This window comes from Gadus macrocephalus, chromosome 2 (genome assembly GCF_031168955.1).
Source record: "Gadus macrocephalus chromosome 2, ASM3116895v1".
NCBI classification, from domain to species: Eukaryota; Metazoa; Chordata; class Actinopteri; order Gadiformes; family Gadidae; genus Gadus; species Gadus macrocephalus.
The window spans coordinates 8,299,884-8,310,579 of record NC_082383.1 but is presented as its reverse complement, the minus strand read 5'-3'; positions in this window follow the sequence as shown (position 1 = coordinate 8,310,579).

Here is a 10,696-nt window from a genome sequence, read left to right as displayed (position 1 = left end):
CTGATAACCAAGGCACACACTGTAATACTATAATCAAGAGGACATACAGGCAGTTCAAATAAAAAGAGATAGAACTTTATTGATCTGGAAACTTCATAAATATGTAAGATTGCTCCATATAATACCATAGTAACATAGTAAACGTATGTAGGCCTAAAAAATTCAGTTCAATGTTATTGCTTAAGAAACAGATTCCTTCCAACTAACTATTTACGAAAAATGCAATCAATAATTTATATAAAAGTAAATGTTTACATATCGACCATCGACTAGCCTACCCAAATAATGAATTGTAATACACCAACATTGTCAACTGTCATACATAGCTAACCATAACCCTGTCATACATAGCTAAACAAGCAAATGAAAATGAAATACCTACCAACGCAACTGAAATGTTAATATTAGACAATTAACAATATTATGAAAATTACGTAGGTCTCCCATAATCATTCAGGTAATCTATACGTCCGTGCCTGTTACAGCTATTTAAATGATATGTGTGTTATATATCCGTGTTCAACGCCATTCATGTTAAGTAAAAGGACAAATCTCAGACTTTGGAAGTTAATGGAGTTAATGGAAGTTAATTCGGAATTTGATTTAATTCGGAAGTTAATGGAGCCGTGCACTTCAAAATAGGTCCATAGCAAGGAGCCGTTTGTTTCAGTACGACTCCTTTCAGCTGCCCACCCAACATAAACTGCTAATAAAACGCTTGAGGAGGCGCTTTGAAAAGAAAAAACGTACATTTTTTTAGAACAGGGTAGAAATATAATTATGAGCCTTTGATTGATATCCAGACATTTTTTGCGGAGACACAATCCTGTTCCCCATTTGTATTGGAGTGGACGGCGATATCTACTTCTGGGCCACATGAAATGACGGACCCCCGTCCACAGCCAGCTTAAACAGCTGCAATACCAGGCTTGGCCTCTGAGCACTGGTGGATTGCGGAAGTATGCGCCTATCCTGGGGGCCTGGACAAAAAGCCAACGGATTTTGGATTATTATAAATTGAAACAATTTATTAAATAAATATTTGTGAGATGTCATTACTCATTTGTGAGATGAGTTTGCTTCCTATTTATGTCGAGTATACACCCCTACTGTCCACAAGCATCCCCCCATATGGATTTGGAGAATTGTTGCCACGTCCCAGTGGTGGAGGTATCATATATATGAAAGAGGGCATTCAATTATACTATAATGATCAATTAGGAGGCCGAAGCCCTAAAGGAAGTGATGCAATAGGTGACTGAGGGTCAACATTTGAGAACCCCTTTTATCAAAGGGGGTCTCAAAGGACTCATACGCTTCAACAGCGGCTGCAGCAGAAGTGTTGAGACGAAAGATGATATCAAGACATTTATAGAATATTCCCATTGACATGATTCTTCGCACGACCTGCAGGTTGGAGAGACTGAAATAACCCCCAAAATGAGTAATAATGTAAAAGCAGCCAAGTCCCACAAATTGCTTGAACTATTTATTTCATTCCATTGTTTCGTTGATATGCATTATTGAAAAGTTTCAAGCATATGGATTTAATGCAATATCCACAAAAAGTTCAAAATGGTACCATGAAATGTCTTGTTTATTGTATTAACCAGTTCATTTCTCTTTTGTGAAAGTCACCAAAAGTCGAAAAAAGTTAAACGCAAGGTCACAGGCTAACAGTGGAGCTGTGTTGGGAACCAGCAGCCAAGAGCTTCCATGGAAACTTTCTACCCATGTTAAATAGATTTAGTTGGCAGTTCCTTTTCTGCCCATTCTTTTTTAAACTTGTGGAAGCACTTTGCAGTACTGGGAGACACCATTTCTAACGGCAATGGAGCTAGATTCTAAAAATATCAAAAGATGCCCAAAGCAAATACCTTTAACCCATAGTTGTGTTTTATCAAATTAAAAAATTTCAGAGTTTCATTGACCACAAATTAAGCAGAAATATTTTGCATACAAATCTTTAAATAGTTTAACCACATTAAGAAAAATACATTTGTTAATTTTTTTTATTAGTGAAGCCACAAGTTTTGCACATTATCCAAACAGAATACCTGAAATGTTGATATTTCAGCCCTTTCGGGTTAAAACAAGAGAAAAGGACAACCTAACAAGAGTGAAAAGTTTGGGTTAGGTGACAAAGGATATTCAAAGATGTCCCTGGTCAGGTAGACTAAATAAAAGTGTATTCCCAATTGCTCCAGGACATTCGTGTAATTTACTTGTGAGCTCTCCCTCAAGCCTAGAGAGACATCAGTGTTGAACCACCAACTGAAAGAGGGTATTTGCCATTAGTATGAGTGACAACATTTCATGGCTATTAATTTAGTTCATTATATTTAGCCGATTTGAATAGACTTTTCTAGCAGGTGAGGCTGTCAAAGAACTAAATATGGAGCAACTATAAAAAAAGTAAATTTGCAGCATGACCAAATTATACAAAAAGTATAGGAACTGTTCTAGCAGATATGTTTTAGAAGTCTCTTTTGATAGGCAGGGAATAATTGTCTTTGTCACCCTGTAGTCATGCCATCAAATCTGTTGGGCAAAGTACCGCTACTGATTAATCCAGTAGACTCACCAGTCAAGTCCCCCTAGTTAGAAAATGGAAGAAACCCAGTTAGTCATGTTAATTATTCTGTTGTTACAAATGAAGACTAATACTTTCCAAATATTGCGATCCAAGTTACTGGCTGCAGTCTTGGATTTTATAGTTCTATATGAATAGATTCAATTTACTAAACTATTAATCATGCTTCAGAAGAATGAACCTTTCTTGGATGGCAGATCTACCACAAGCCTCCATTGCCACAACCTCCAGATGGCTTACGATCTACGGCAACTCCTCGACTACTGCAAGCCAACAAATTGGCTCTTGCACACCAGACACGCATTTTGCTTTATTTTAGGTTTTCAAGCATCTTAAAATACCCAAATCATCTCTCCAATACACAAGTCAGCTAATGGCCTACAAGAAAATGCTGAAGCTAGTGATAGTGATGGCGATAGAAATGGACAAGCTTGCGTGTACAAATATGCAACTAGAATTGCAAGGTTCACAGCCCAGTTGCATAAGTGGTCACAACCGTTGGATTGTAAGCAAAGGTAAAAAAAAAAAACTAGTCAACAAACTAGCCACAAACTAGTCAACATGGTCAATTGAAAGCCTATACAAAATGACCCTGGAATAGTCAAATCCAGCTTTACTGCGGATGAATTAAGCCAAATTGCATAAACATCCAATGGTAAACAGTATACAAATGCAATCAAGGTTGCACTCACACTAGGCCATCTGGCCGTGGCCGTCGCAACTGTGGCCTGGCCACGGTAGGCTCTTGTACATACGCCATCACGTCGCTAGCATCCAAACAATTCTACCAAACCTTAACCAACTAGTGAAAAATGGAACAAAACTTTAGCACACACCCAGTGACTAATCACCTCATCCAGGGGTGTTCCAACGTGGTTTACCAGAGGGCCTTGTGGACTTAAAGTAAGCCACACATTTGACAGAGACAGCACGGAATGACGTTAAAGTAAGCTAATCTACAGGTTACTAGTGCTAGTGCAATTACATGAGCATTTTGCACAATATTTGTACTCCAATGCTACGTAAAGCAGGCTTCTTCAGAAACCCGTAGCCTGCTACATTGAAGGGCAACTGTAACAAATCCTGACCAAGACCGAAAGATGGCTCTGGAAGCCACTACGGCCCACGCAGCAGATTACTGCGTGGACCGTGGTGGCTTCCAGATCAACCCTTCGGTGGACCATTCATACACATGTATTCCGAGGATGTTTTGAAGACACTGGAGTCCCATGGCACTAGATTCCTTTGAAGACTAAGTTGGTATGGGGGGGCCCAAAGGGGGCCCCCCCATAGATCTTGTCAGTCATCTAACACCTGTTAAGAAAAACACACACACATCACAAGATACAAATCAGCAAAGCTAGGTTAACAAACAGCGGCGACATGCATGTCAAGGTGCAAAGAGCAGGGATACTGATGGCTTGTGTCTGAGGAGACAGCCCAAAAACGTCAACAATTAATAAAGGAAAATAACTTTTACTCACTGCGGTGGTCTGTTTCGAAGTGCCATGTTGGTAGCAATATTTGTCTGGGCTGTTCAGTCAAATGCCCACAAAAACAAACACGCAACAACGCATACTTTCAGTTTGTATAAAGTGACAATAGTGATCTGCAATCTAGATCGAAAACTTTCAACCCTCACTAAACTCAACCTCGATTGACACAGGCCGATGCGAAAAGTAAACCAAACCCATTGTGTTCACCTTTAATAAAGGGGTGCGTGACAGGTGATCTCAATTAAGAGCTAATCAGAAAGAACACACTGATCAGCCATGAGTGAGACGTTCAAAACGAGGACGAGGATTTAACGGAATTGTTACCATTCAAATTCAAATTTCTTTATTATTGGATAGGGTATGATATCAATGATTTGGGCTTTGAGTAGGCCTATATTTCTTAAATATATTTCTTACATTTTTTCACCCCTTCGCCTTTTGAATATGAAATCTATAATCTCAGCCTCTCTATAATTTGCCCAACACATATTTTATTGTTCAAATAAAATCCCATCCTTATTTTGCCATTCATATTGAATCTTTACTGTCTTTCATTGTACAACACAATCATCTAATAATTATTCATAACGCTCTTCCATCTCCTTGGCTGCATTAAGACGAGGCTCGGGTCAGAGCAAAGATCGGGATCCACACATGATAAGGGATAAAGTTATTTATTAGAATAAAGTAAGTATCATGAAATCTGTAAAGGGATTAGTGTAGCGTATGGAAGATTAGAAAATGTGCGATTATATGATTTGGACAGAAAACCAGTACCAAAATCACAAGGACCGACCGAGCCAGAACGGAGGAAACTTACCCAGACAGACAAAACAAATACTGGGAACAACAAACCATCTTTACCATGTTGGAAATACCCAAACAAAATGCAACAAACCAAACCTGAACAGCAAACCAACATATGTGACCAACCAACTGAACTACTGACCAAACACACAATTCTTTCGACTAGCCTATGTATATGGGCAGTGGAAAGTGTGCTGTGGGGATGTTGAATAGTGTTAACATAAAACAAAACATGAAACCAATCCAAAGGTCCAAAACCTTAAGGAACCACCCTAAACAGAACCCAAGCCCACCTCTCTCTCTCTCGGTCGTCCTCAGACGAGCTTCCATCGGAGTCTCCAATCCTCTCGGTTCTCCATACACCCAGCCAGCTCCGAAGAACTTTCAGCTCCCGCATCTTTCTTAAGCACGTCCACGTACGTTAGCGCGGAACGTCCTCGCGATCAATGCCCGCGCGTTGGTTCCCACAGGACCAGCCTGCTGGCCGGGAGCTCCCGATGTCTGTGGCAGTGGCCGGCCAGCTTCATCCTCCTGGATGCTACCCTCTGGTTGAGCCTCGGCAGCCGCCCGTACAGATCCTTGTTGGTAATGTGGGCATTCTGGTCTACATTCAGCACTGCTCGTTGCATCCTGGTGTAGCACCCATCCAAGGACTTCTGCAGGGTGGGCGTCAGGGTCCAGCTTTCGCAGCCATACTGGAGGACGGACTCCACAGTGGCATGAAATAGGCTCAGCTTTATGCGACGGGGGAGATTTGAGCGCCACACGCTTGACATAACATTCAGGGCCCTCCACGCCATTGCCTTCCTGATTTTAAGGTCTTGTTCTGTGGAGTTTTCCCAGGAACCCAGGTATTTGAAGTCATTGACCTCTTGCAAAGAGCTGCCTTCTGATGTTGTAATCGGCAGATGGTCTGTGCAGATGTTATAGGTGATTACCTTAGTCTTCTTTATGTTCAGTCTGAGGCCAACCTTGGCACATTCCACCTCTACTCTGTTCAGGAGTTCCTGTGCCTGCTCCACGCGGTCAGACACCAGGCAGATGTCATCTGCGTAGTCTAGGTCTGCCAGGGCTACAGCAGGGCTTCTTCTAGACTTCCTTGGTGTGATTGTGAAGCCCAGCTCCTGCTCCCGCCCGTTGATGGCTTTCCTGAGCGCATAGTCAAGGGCTATGATAAAGAGGAAGGGGGCAAGAGTGTCCCCCTGCTGCACCCCTGCCAGGATGTCGAACTCCTCGCTGATGCCATCTGGGGTTACCACCTTGGCTCTTGTGCCCTTGTACATGGCCTCTGTGGCCCGGAGTAGATTCGGGGGGACCCCGTAAGCTTTAAGGATTTTCAGCATCATGCTTCTGTTTATTGAGTCAAATGCTTTTTTGAAGTCAATGAAACATAGCACCGCTGTCAAGTTGTTCCTCTTCACTTCCTCAATGATTCTCCTTAAGGCCAGGATCTGGCCTACGGTGGTCCTTCCCTTTCTGAAGCCATTTTGGTTGTCCCTCAGGTGTGGGTCAATGGTGTCCCTAATCCGGTTTAGTATCATGCGGTTGTACATCTTCGCTATGACACAGGTCAGGCTAATGCCACGATAATTGTCCGGCTTAGCCAGATCTCCAGACTTGGGCACCGGGATGATATTAGAGAGGGACCATATATCGGGTTTGATGTTTTCTATCAGAGCCTGTTTGCAGATCTCCAGTATGATGTTATCGAGATCGCAGTGTTTAGGGACCTCTGGGGGGATACCGTCCGGCCCAGCACTTTTTCCTTGCTTCAGGGTGGACTTCACTGTGGCAAACTCCGTAGCTGTAAAGGGGCCATCGTCAATGTTGAGGTTTGTGAGGACTGCAGGTATCTCTTCCTCAGCTCCGTCCACTGTTGGGTGGGTGCCTAGGAGATCCCGGAAGTGGGTGAACCAGGAGGTCACTCTCTCCTCTGGGCTGCAGCCTGCTAGCTGTCCCTCTCTCGTCTTCTTGCGCTCACTCATCTCGTTTATGACCTTCCATGACTCCTTGTATCTCTGTTTGCCATGTTCTGCCTCCACCTTCTTCACCTTCTCCATCAATTCTTCCCCTTTGATCCTGTCGTAGGTGCTGAACAGCTGCTGTTTGGCGCTGTTCAGCTCCTCCCGACTCTCTGCGGTCCCCTCTCTCTCAAAGCTTCTGCGTGCCTCTTCCACCAGTGTCCGCGCTCGCACAACCTCCGGGTGTTTGGACCTAGGAGAGGCTCTATGTCTCCCCTTTGTTGGCACCCATTTCCTGGTTGCCTCTTCGTTGGCGGATAGGAACCGCTCGTAGGCCGTTGGCTCCCCTTCCTCGGCCAGATGTAGGCGGGCTCTCACCTCCGCTGTGTATTTGGCCTGGAGTTCAGGGCTTCCCGCGAAGGCCTCCCAGTCGGGCCGGGCTCTCGGGGGGCTCTTGGGGACCCTTAGGCTCAGGCGCAGCCTCGTGGCGACCACACGGTGATCGGAGCCTACAGAATCGAACGTGCTGTAGGACTCTGCATTTAGGATGGATTTCCTCCACTTCCTCCTTACCAGTATGTAGTCCAGCTGACGTCGCATACTGCTGGCTCGGTCCTGGAATGTCCATCTCTTGCCCATTCTCTTACGGAACAAGGTGTTAGCGGCCAGTAGTTCATGTTCCGTAAGAAGGGCAGCTAGATGTTCTCCGTTGCGGTTGGTATTGGTGTGGTACGTGAACGGTGCGTCTTCCGGTCCGAGTCTCGCGTTGAAGTCCCCCAGGATTATGAGGAAGTTGTGAGCCGGCACATGGTGGATCGCTGTTCTTAGGTCATCGTAGAACTTTTCCACTTCCTCGATCGGTGCTACGTTGGTGGGAGAGTATACACTCATGACCGTTGTTACTGGGTTCCCCTCGAAATCGGCACTAAGGATCCTGTTGGTGTGCGAGTGCACCCTACGGAGGGCCTTTCGTGCTCGGGGGCTCATCATGAGTCCCACGCCACCCGTTGCTGCCTGGGCATCATTACGCCATGCAGATGAGGTGATGAACGTGCGTCCCCCCACTCTGCGATAGTTAATTGTCTGGTCTGTGTGTACTCTCCTATGCTCCTGGACTGCCAGGATCTCCACTCCCCTATCCTCGGCACAGTGCGCTAGTTCTTCCAACCTCGCCTCTTCCCTCACTGTGTTTGCGTTGTAGGTTGCCATAATAAGTGGCCTTCTACAGCGCAAGAGTGCATTGGACATTGGGCTGTGGTCAGACTGAACCCTCCCTCCCCGTTGGAGAGGGTTTGGGGTCCAGTCGTCATAGTGTCCCCCCGGAGGAGGACCAGCACCACCGTCCGCTGCGTGGTTCCTGCGGACTCCCGCCGCTGGAAGTATAGGATTATCGATGTCTTGTGTCTCCATGGAAGCTATACATTGCGCATTATTAAAGACTGTCGGGCGCAGCTCCTCACAGCCCTACTCTGGCCGTTTCAGGCTTATTGCCTTCGTCCGCCCTTGCTGCACACCTTCAGGTGGTATACGGTGCGGAGCCAGGCACGAGCAACGCCTGTGGTTTTTGTTCGGAGTGACCTTCTCCTAGATGGGTGGCCTACCATGGCAGAGCCCTATCTGCTCACTATTTACCCATAGCTGGGACAGTGGTTGATAGGTGCCAGGGCGTGTCCGCATGCTGGCGGGCCTGCACACCGTGTCACTGGGGCCCACTGCTGCTCCGAGATCTCCACCAGTTTAGCCTGGAACCGCAAGGTACCAGTTACCGTGTGTGGCCACGAGGAGGCACTGTAGGAGTCTTGGCGGTAGAGAGGCTGTGTATCAGCAGGAGGAGACTTACGCACTCGGCTCCTCTTTTCACCCCCTACAAAGAGGGCTAGCCGACGGCAGTAGCTGAAAGCAGAGAGTAGCAAGCAGGGGCAGCATACAGCATACACTAACTACAAGCACTACTACTCCAGTACTACTGCACTGACGCATCATACACGCCCTGTGCAAGCACTCACACCTGCCTCTGTGGAAAGAGAGGCCGTTTCTCAATTCCTAGCATATTTGACAATATTCCAACTCTCTACACTGGGGTGTGCGCTGTGCGGGGTAGGCAGCATAAACAAGTGGGACACCTCCAGACTGGATAAACTGATCAGGCGGGCTCTGTGGTCAGCATGAAGCTGGACCAACTGGTGACGGTGGCAGAGAGGAGGACACTGGACAAACTGCTGGACATTATTGATAATGCCAGCCACCCCTTGCACACCGTCATCAGCAACCAGAGGAGCCTGTTCAGTGGAAGGCTGCTCCTTCCCAAGGTTAGGACCAACAGACTTAAGAACTCCTTTGTCCCTCATGCCATCACACTATACAACTCCTCACTCGGAGGGAAGTAGGAGGAAATAGAATAGAAGTAATAGAGTAAAGAGGAGAGATATAAACTATTACAACGCTTAATTTGAACTGCTAATTTATTTAATTTAACTGTCAGCCAACCCTTGCTCACCGTCATTTCATTTTATTTATCCACTATATGATATGATATTTATCCACAATGCCGTATGTGTATGTATGTATATATGTGTATGTATATGATATATATATATGTATATATATATGTGTATATGTATATGTGTGTGTATGTGTATATGTATATATATATGTTTATTTATGTTTACATTATTTATTTATTAATATATATTAATTTATTTATATTTGTATTTATCCTATACAGTTCTCTACATTTATCTTATTTTATTTTACTTGAATCCTGTTTTACTTCTATTATTATCTCTACTTTCTATATTAGCTGAGTTTATTGTTTACTGTATATTGTTTTTGTTTACTTTTTATAGTTAGTTAGTTAGTTAGTTAAGAGTTTATTGTTTATCTTATCTTATTATTATTATTATAATTATTATTTACTGTTTACTTTTTGTTTTACTTTTTATAGTTATCTAAGAGTTTATTGTTTATCTTATAATTTAATATTGTGTTGTGTTTCTTTCTGTAAACTACTGGACAATCAATTTCCTTGAGGGAGTCATCCCAAAAGGATCAATAAAGCCTAATCTAATCTAATCTAATCTATTAGAAGTAAAATTATTACAATTATACGCTGTAGCACACATTGATTAGCTATTAATCATAGAAATACTATTAAATAATACATATATATTCAAATTACACATTTGACAATGACATTGATTTGTCCGTCGTTTGAGATTAGGTATCTTGGATGTTCCTTTATACTGCTAACTATAAGAGGTTTGAGTCATGCCAGGCTTCACCACTGTGCTTCCTGTGGCTGCATGACAACCATGTGACAACCACTCCAAAGGGAAAAGAATGATTCATGACAAAACAGCCAGAAATGGTGGATCTTATTACACCACCTAACCCTCTTTATCTAGTTCTCAATTAACATTTACCTTTCTCAATATGGTCATTATGGTTTGGATTTATTTGAATGAGCTTTGTATTTGTTGATCATTGAAGTTGTAATTCCAAACAGAGTATTTTTTTAGAAATCTAATGCAATGGTATTTCGGACAGAGGAACTGAATCGTACGTCCTTCCTCATTGCTGCTGTAGTTTGCTGCCATCTTGTGGTGATAGGTCGCATCACTGATGAAGGGAAATGAACGAAAGATTTGTAAATAGCTAATAGATTATCGAACTTTTATTTTTATTTAATTTTTGCCAATCCTGTATGTTATAAATTAATTATTCACTTAGTAATTTGAGCGTGTGAGATGGAGGGTAACATATACATCTTACGTAACACAACCTATGTGCCACCAGATGGCAGACGTTCCAAGACAAAAGGATTAAATTATATGAGTCAA